Source organism: Triticum dicoccoides, chromosome 3B (assembly GCF_002162155.2).
Source record: "Triticum dicoccoides isolate Atlit2015 ecotype Zavitan chromosome 3B, WEW_v2.0, whole genome shotgun sequence".
NCBI classification, from domain to species: domain Eukaryota; kingdom Viridiplantae; phylum Streptophyta; class Magnoliopsida; order Poales; family Poaceae; genus Triticum; species Triticum dicoccoides.
The window spans coordinates 193,252,183-193,260,487 of record NC_041385.1 but is presented as its reverse complement, the minus strand read 5'-3'; positions in this window follow the sequence as shown (position 1 = coordinate 193,260,487).

Sequence of the window (8,305 nt, the reverse complement as noted above, 5' to 3'; positions counted from 1 at the left end):
AGTGCATTACCCCAAAACGATAGCGGTAAATCGGTAAGAGACATCATAGATCACACCATATCTAATAAAGTGCGGTTACAACGTTCGAACACACCATTACGCCGTGGTGTTCCAGGTGGCGTGAGCTGTGAAACTATTCCACATTGTTTTAAATGAAGGCCAAACTCATAACTCATTCGCCTCCATGATCAGATCGTAGAAACTTTATTTTCTTTTTATGATGATTCTCCACTTCACTCTAAAATTCTTTGAACTTTTCAAATGTTTTAGGCTTGTGTTTTATTAAGTATATATACCCATATCCGCTCAAATCATCTGTGAAGGTGAGAAAATAACGATACCCGCCACGAGCCTCAACACTTATCGGACTGCATACATCGGTATGTATTATTTCCAATAAGTCATTAGCTCGTTCCATTGTTTCGGAGAACGGAGTTTTAGTCATCTTGCCCATAAGGCACGGTTCGCAAGTATCAAATGATTCATAATCAAGTGATTCCAAAAGCCCATCTGCATGGAATTTCTTCATGCGCTTTACACCGATATGACCCAAACGACAGTGCCACAAATATATTGCACTATCATTATCAACTTTGTATCTTTTGGCATCAATATTATGAATATCTGTATCACTACGATCGAGATTCAATAAACCATCAATATTGGGTATATGACCATAGAAGGTTTTATTCATGTAAATAGAATAACAATTATTCTCTGTCTTAAATGAATAACCGTATTGCAACAAACATGATCTAATCATATTCATGCTTAATGCAAACACCAAATAACATTTTTTTAGGTTCAACACTAATCCCGAAAGTATAGAGAGTGTGCGATGATGATCATATCAATCTTGGAACCACTTCCAACATACATCGTCTCTTCACCCTCAACTAGTCTCTATTTATTCTGCAACTCCTGTTTTGAGTTACTAATCTTAGCAACCGAACAGGTATCAAATACCCAGGGGCTACAGCAAGCACTAGTAAGATACACATCAATAACATGTATATCAAATATACCTTTGTTCACTTTACCATCCTTCTTATCCGCCGAATATTTGGGGTAGTTCCGCTTCTAGTGACAATTTCCTTTGCAGTAGAAGCACTCAGTTTCAGGCTTAGGTCTAGCTTTGGGCTTCTTCACGGGAGCAACAACTTGCTTGCCATTATTCTTTGAAGTTCCCTTTCTTTCCCTTTGCCCTTTTCTTGAAACTAGTGGTCTTGTTTAATCATCAACACTTGATGCTTTTTCTTGATTTCTACCTTCGTCGATTTTAGCATCACGAAGAGCTCGGGAATCTCTTTCGTCATCCCTTGCATATTATAGTTCATCACGAAGTTCCAATAACTTGGTGATGGTTACTAGAGAAATCTGTCAATCACTATCTTATCTGGAAGATTAACTCCCACTTGATTCAAGCGATTGTAGTACCCATACATTCTGAGCGCATGCTCACTAGCTGAGCAATTCTCCTCCATCTTTTTAGGCGAAGTACTTGTTAGAGGTCTCATACCTCTCGACACGGGCATGAGTCTGAAATACTAATTTCAGCTCTTGGAACATCTCATATGCTCCATAGTGTTCAAAATGGTTTTTGAAGTCCCGGTTCTATGCCGTAAAGCATGGTGCACTAAACTATCAAGTAGTCATCATATAGAGCTAGCCAAACGTTCATAATGTCTGCATCTGCTCTTGCAATAGGTCTGTCACCTAGCGGTTCATCAAGGACATAATTCTTCTGTGCAGCAATGAGGATAAACCTCAGATCACAGACCAAGTCCGCATCATAGCTACTATTATCTTTCAACTTAGTTTTCTCTAGGAACATATCAAAAAACATAGGGAAGCTATAACGCGAGCTATTGAACTACAACATAATTTGCAAATACTATCAGGACTAAGTTCATGATAAATTAAGTTCAATTAATCATATTACTTAAGAACTCCCACTTAGATAGACATCCCTCAAGTCATCTAAATGATACGTGATCCAAATCAACTAAACCATATCCGATCATCACGTGAGATGGCGTAGTCATCAATGGTGAACATCACTATGTTGATCATATCCACTATATGATTCACATTCGACCTTTCGGTCTCCAGTGTTCCGAGGCCATATATGTATATGCTAGGCTCGTCAACTTTAACCCAAATATTCCGCGTGTGCAAATCTGCTTGCACTCGTTGTATTTGAACGTAGAGCTTATCACACCCGATCATCACGTGGTGTCTCAGCACGAAGAACTTTCGCAATGGTGCATACTCGTGGAGAACACTTATACCTTGAAATTTAGTGAGGGATCATCTTATAATGCTACCGCCGTACTAAGAAAAATAAGATGCATAAAAGATAAACATCACATGCAATCAAAATACGTGACATGATATGGCCATGATCATCTTGTGCTCATGATCTCCATCACCGAAGTAACGTCATGATCTCCATCGTCACCGGCTTGACACCTTGATCTCCATCATAGCGTCATGGTCATCTCGCCAACCATTGCTTCTACGACTATCGCTACCGCTTAGTGATAAAGTAAAGCAATTACATAGCGCTTGAATTTCATACAATAAAGCAACAACCATATGGTTCTTGCCAGTTGCCGATAACTTTTACAAAACATGATCATCTCATACAACAATCTTTATATCACATCATGTCTTAACCATATCACATCATAACATGCCTTGCAAAAACAAGTTAGACGTCCTCTACTTTGTTTGTTGCAAGTTTTACGTGGCTGCTACGGGCTGCTAGCATGAACCGTACATACCTACAACACAAAAACCACAATGGTGATATATCAAGTTTGTTGTTTTAACCTTCACAAGGACCGGCCACAGTCAAATTTGATTCAACTAAAGTTGGAGAAACAGACACCCGCTAGCCACCTTTATGCAAAACTAGTTGCATGTCAGTCGGTGGAACCAGTCTCATGAACGTGGTCATGTAAGGTTGGTCCGGGCCGCTTCATCCAACAATACCACTGAATCAAAATAAGACATTGGTGATAAGCAGTATGACGATCACCGCCCACAACTCTTTGTGTTCTACTCGTGCATATCATCTACGCATAGACTTGGCTCTGATACCACTATTGGGAAACATAGCATGCAATTTCAAAAAATTTCCTACGCTCACGCAAGATCTATCTAGGAGATGCATAGCAACGAGAGGGGAGAGTGTGTCCACGTACCCTCGTAAACCAAAAGCGGAAGCGTTAACTTAATGCGGTTGATGTAGTGGAACGTCTTCTCAAATCAACCGATCAAGTACCAAACGTACGTCACCTCCGAGTTCTGCACACGTTCAGCTTGATAACGTCCCTCGAACTCTTGATCCACCAGAGTGCCGATGGAGTCGATGACTTCCGTTAGCACGATGGTGTGATGACGGTGTTGGTGATGTGATCCACACAGGGCTTCGCCTAAGCACTACGATCATACTATCGGAGGAGTAAACGGTGGAGGGGGGCACCGCACACAGCTAAGACAATGTTGTGCCTTTGGGGTGCCCCCTACGCCCGTATATAAAGGAGGGGGGAGGAGGCTGGCCACCGACGCGCCATGGAGGGGGGAGTCCTACTAGGAATCCACTCCTAGTAGGATTTGGCCCCCCTTTTCCCCCTTCTTTCTAGAGTAGCAAAGGGAGAAAGGGAGAGGGAGTAGGAGAGGGAAGGGGGGGGGGCTCCCGCACCCCTTGTCCAATTCGAATTGCCAAGGGGGGGGGCACGCCACCTCCTATGGCCGGCCCTCTCTTCTCCACTAAGGCCCATGTGTTCCATTGACTTTCCCGGGGGGAGGGGGATGTCTGGTAACCTCCTCGTACTCCAAAACTTATCCGAAACTTCCTGAAACCATTTCGGTGTCCGAATGTAACCTTCCAATATATCAATCTTTACCTCTCGACCATTTCGAGCCTCCTTGTCATGTCCATGATCTCATCCGAGACTCGAAACAACCTTCTGTCACCAAAACACATAACTCATATAATACCAATCGTCATCGAACGTTAAGCGTGCGAACCCTACGGGTTCGAGAAGTATGTAGACATGACCGAGACACCTCTCCAGTCAATAACCAATACCAGAACCTGGATGCTCATATTGGTTCCCACATATTCTATGAAGATCTTTATCGGTCGAATCTCAGTGTCAACATACGTTATTCCCTTTGTCATCGGTATGTTACTTGCCCGAGATTTGATCGTCGGTATCTTCATACCTAGTTCAATCTCGTTACCGGCAAGTCTCTTTACTCGTTCCATAATGCATCATCCCGTAACTAACTCATTAGTCACATTGCTTGCAAGGCTTCATATGGTGTGCATTACCGAGAGGGCCCAGAGATACCTCTCCGATGCTCGGAGTGACAAATCCTAATCTCGATCTATGCCAACCCAACAAACACCTTAGGAGATACCTATAGAGCATCTTTATAATCACCCAATTACATTGTGACGTTTGATAGCACACAAGGCATTCCTCCGGTGTCCGGGAGTTGCATAATCTCATAGTTAGAGGAATATGTATTTGACATGAAGGAAGCAGTAGCAATAAAACTGAACAATCATTATGCTAAGTTAACGGATGGGTCTTGTCCATCACATCATTCTCCTAATGACGTGATCCCGTTCATCAAATGACAACACATGTCCATGGCTAGGAAACTTAACCATCTTTGATCAACGAGCTAGTCAAGTAGAGGCATACTAGGGACACAGTGTTTTGTCTATGTATTCACACATGTATGAAGTTTCCGGTTAATACAATTCTAGCATGAATAATAGACATTTATCAAGATATAAGGAAATATAAAATAACAACTTTATTATTGCCTCTAGGGCATATTTCCTTCACGTAGACCAAAAGCGGAAGCGTTTGTGATAATCCCCAAGTGCAGGGAATCATCATAGCAATTCCCAAAGATGGAAGTGATAAGTATGGAGTGTCGAACCCACAAGGAGCTAAAGGAAAGATCAATATTCTCTCAAGTCCTATCTACCACTGACACGACTCTACGTACACCGAACGTTTGCTTCCAACTAGAAACGAGAAATAAAATTATGTTGTGGGTATGAAGAGGGTAACTTTGCATGATATCGGAGAGCTAAAATATAAAAGTAGGTGTTGTTATCATAAAGTTAGAATATATTACTAAAATTATAAATAGCGAGTGTGGAATAATGATGGGTCAGTGTGCGGAATTATCCTAGGCAATTGTTAACAAGACCGGTGGTCGTCATTGCAATTTCATATGGGGGAGAGGCATAAGCTAACATACTTTCTCGGATCATATGCACTTATGATTGGAACTCTAGCAAGCATCCGCAACTAATAAAGATCATTAAGGTAAAATCCAATCATAGCATTAACATATCAAGTCCCCTTTATCCCATACACAACAACCCCCTTATTCGGGTTTATGCTTCTGTCACTCAAGCAACCCACTATAAGCAAATCATGAACGTATTGCAACACCCTACAACGGGAATCCCTCACGCTTGCGCGACACAGAGAGCACAACAGGACAACACCAAAATAAAAGATATAACTCATACAATCTAGATCATCAATCAACCCAAACACAAAGGATATGTACTCAAAACATAATAGGATGGCAACACATCACTGGATCATAATATGTGGAATAAAGCACCATGTTCAAGTAGGGATTATAGCGGGGTGCGGGAGAGTGGACCGCGTAAAAGAGATGAGGATGGTGATGTTGATGAAGGCTATCACCACGGCGATGATTCCCCTCTCGATGGCACTCCGGTGCCACCGAGAGAGAGGAGGAGAGGTTCTCCCCTTGTGCTTCCTCCTGCATGGCCTCTCCCCTAGATGGGGAGAGGTTCCCCCTCTAGTCCTTGGCCTTCATGGCGATGATGGCCCCTCCTAGATCCTTCCCCATGGCCTTCGGTGACTATGACCCCTTCAGAAGGGTGCCAGAGAGGGCCTAGATTGATTTCTCGTGGCTATAGAGGCTCGCGGCGACGGAACTCCTGATCTAGGTTATTTTCTGGAGGTTTGGGCATTTATAGTCAGAGGGCCCCACGGGAAGTCCAGGAGGCACATGGGCACGCCCTAGGGGGGTGGGCGCGCCCCCCACCCTCGTGGGCCCCTCGGGACTCCCCTCTGGTAGACTTGTGTTCCAATATTTTTTATATTTTCCAAAAAAATCTCCGTTGATTTTTAGCGCATTCCGAGAACTTTTACTTCTGCACAAAAACAACACCATGGTAGTTCTGCTGAAAACAACGTCAGTCCGGGTTAGTTCTAATATAATCATACCAAAATCATATAAAACTATTATAAACATGGCATGAATACTTCATAAATTATAGATACATTGGAGACGTATCAGTTCGCTCAACGCGGTTGATGTAGTACCAAACATACGACACCTCCGAGCTCTGCACACATTCAGCATGATGATGTCCATCGAGGTCTTGATCCAGCAGAGGGTCGAAGGAGTAGTTGAGTTCCGTCAGCACAACGGTGTGGTGATGGTGATGGTGATGTGATCCGCGCAAGGCTTCGCCTAAGCACTGCGAGAATATGACCGGAGGCGTAAACTATGGAGGGGGGCGCCACACACGGCTAAGAGAAATTGTTGTGTCTCATAGGGGTGCCTTCCGTCAGCACGACGGCATGGTGACGGTGATGGTGATGTGATCCACGCAAGGCTTTGCCTAAGCACCGCGAGAATATGACCGGAGGTGTAAACTGTGGAGGGGGGCGCCGCACACGGCTAAGAGAAATTTTTGTGTCTCATAGGGGCGCCCCCCCGTATATAAAGGAGGGAGGAAGAGGAGGCCGGCCTAGGGCGCGCCCCTAGAGGGAGGAGTCCTACTAGGACTCCTAGTCCTATTCGGCCCCCTTCCTTCTAACGAAGGGGAAATGGGGAAGGAGAGGGAAAGGGAGAAGGAAAGGGGGGCCATGCCCCCTCCCCTTATCTAATCCGGACTCTGGGGGGGCACCTCCTTGTGGGCTGCGTTGCCTCTCCCCTATGGCCCATATGGCCCATTACTTCCCCCGGGAGGTTCCGGTAACCCCTCGATACTCCGATAAATACCCAAAACTCTCCGGAACCATTTCGGTGTCCGAATACCACCTTCCAATTTATCAATCTTTACCTCTCGACCATTTAGAGACTCCTCGTCATGTCCGTGATCTCATCTGGGACTCCGAACAACCTTCAGTCACAAAAACATATAACTCATATAATACATATCATCATCGAACGTTAAGCATGCGGACCCTATGGGTTCGAGAACCATGCAGACATGACAGAGACACCTCTCCAGTTAATAACCAATAGAGGAACCTGGATGCTCATATTGGTTCCCACATATTCCACGAAGATCTTTATCGGTCGAACCGCAATGTCAACATACATTATTCCCTTTGTCATCGGTATGTGTCGGTGTACTAGAGTAGGGGTACCCTAGTATCCCGAACTCGTGCACGGGCAGTTGCAGCACCCCGTGTCAAGGCTTGCCGGGTGACCGCCAAGACCCTTTGTGGATCCCTTGAAGACCATTCAAGAACAAAGTACTCAAACCAAGGCCCCGGCAAGAGGAGCTTGCCGGGAAGGCCAAACAAGGCCCCGACAAGAGGATCTTGCCGGGAAGAGACAAGACCCCGGCAAGAGGAGCTTGCCGGGAAGGCTACTCAAGGCATACCAAGAAAGCTTGCCGCAACGCGCCCTGCGTCCCGGCAAGATCCGGTGAGCGACAAGCTTCCGAACGCGACAAGACGACGGCCGCGGCAAGGAGCTTGCCGCGGGAAACCCCCACTTCGTGCCCGCGCTCCAGCACACCTGCTAACGTGTCGCTCTGGGACTCTCCCAAGCACATGTGGCAGGAGGCCGTGCAGCTAGGGGTACGTGGTGGCAAGCGGAGATGAAGAGGAGCCCATCGTGGCAAGCGGTGGCGCTCCTAACGGTCACCTTTTGCACTGTTTAGGAGACTCAGACAGGCATTTAATGCCCTTGTCCCCTGCCGTTAGAGTTAGGTAGGGTGCACTGTATCCACAGTAGCGGTAGCTGCACCTACCGCATCCTTTTCCATTTTTACCCTTCTAGTCTACGTTGCCACCTGTGGGTAACCCCTTGAAAGTATAAAAGGAGGCCCGAGCGCAACGTAGAAGAGGTTCGGCCAGTTCGGCTCATTGGAGATACCAGAAACACTCCCACGCTCAGTCTGGTAGCGTCGATCGCTCCTGGGCAAAGATTCAATACACACGAACAAGCAGCAGTAGGGTTTTACGCATCCGTGCGGCCCGAAGCT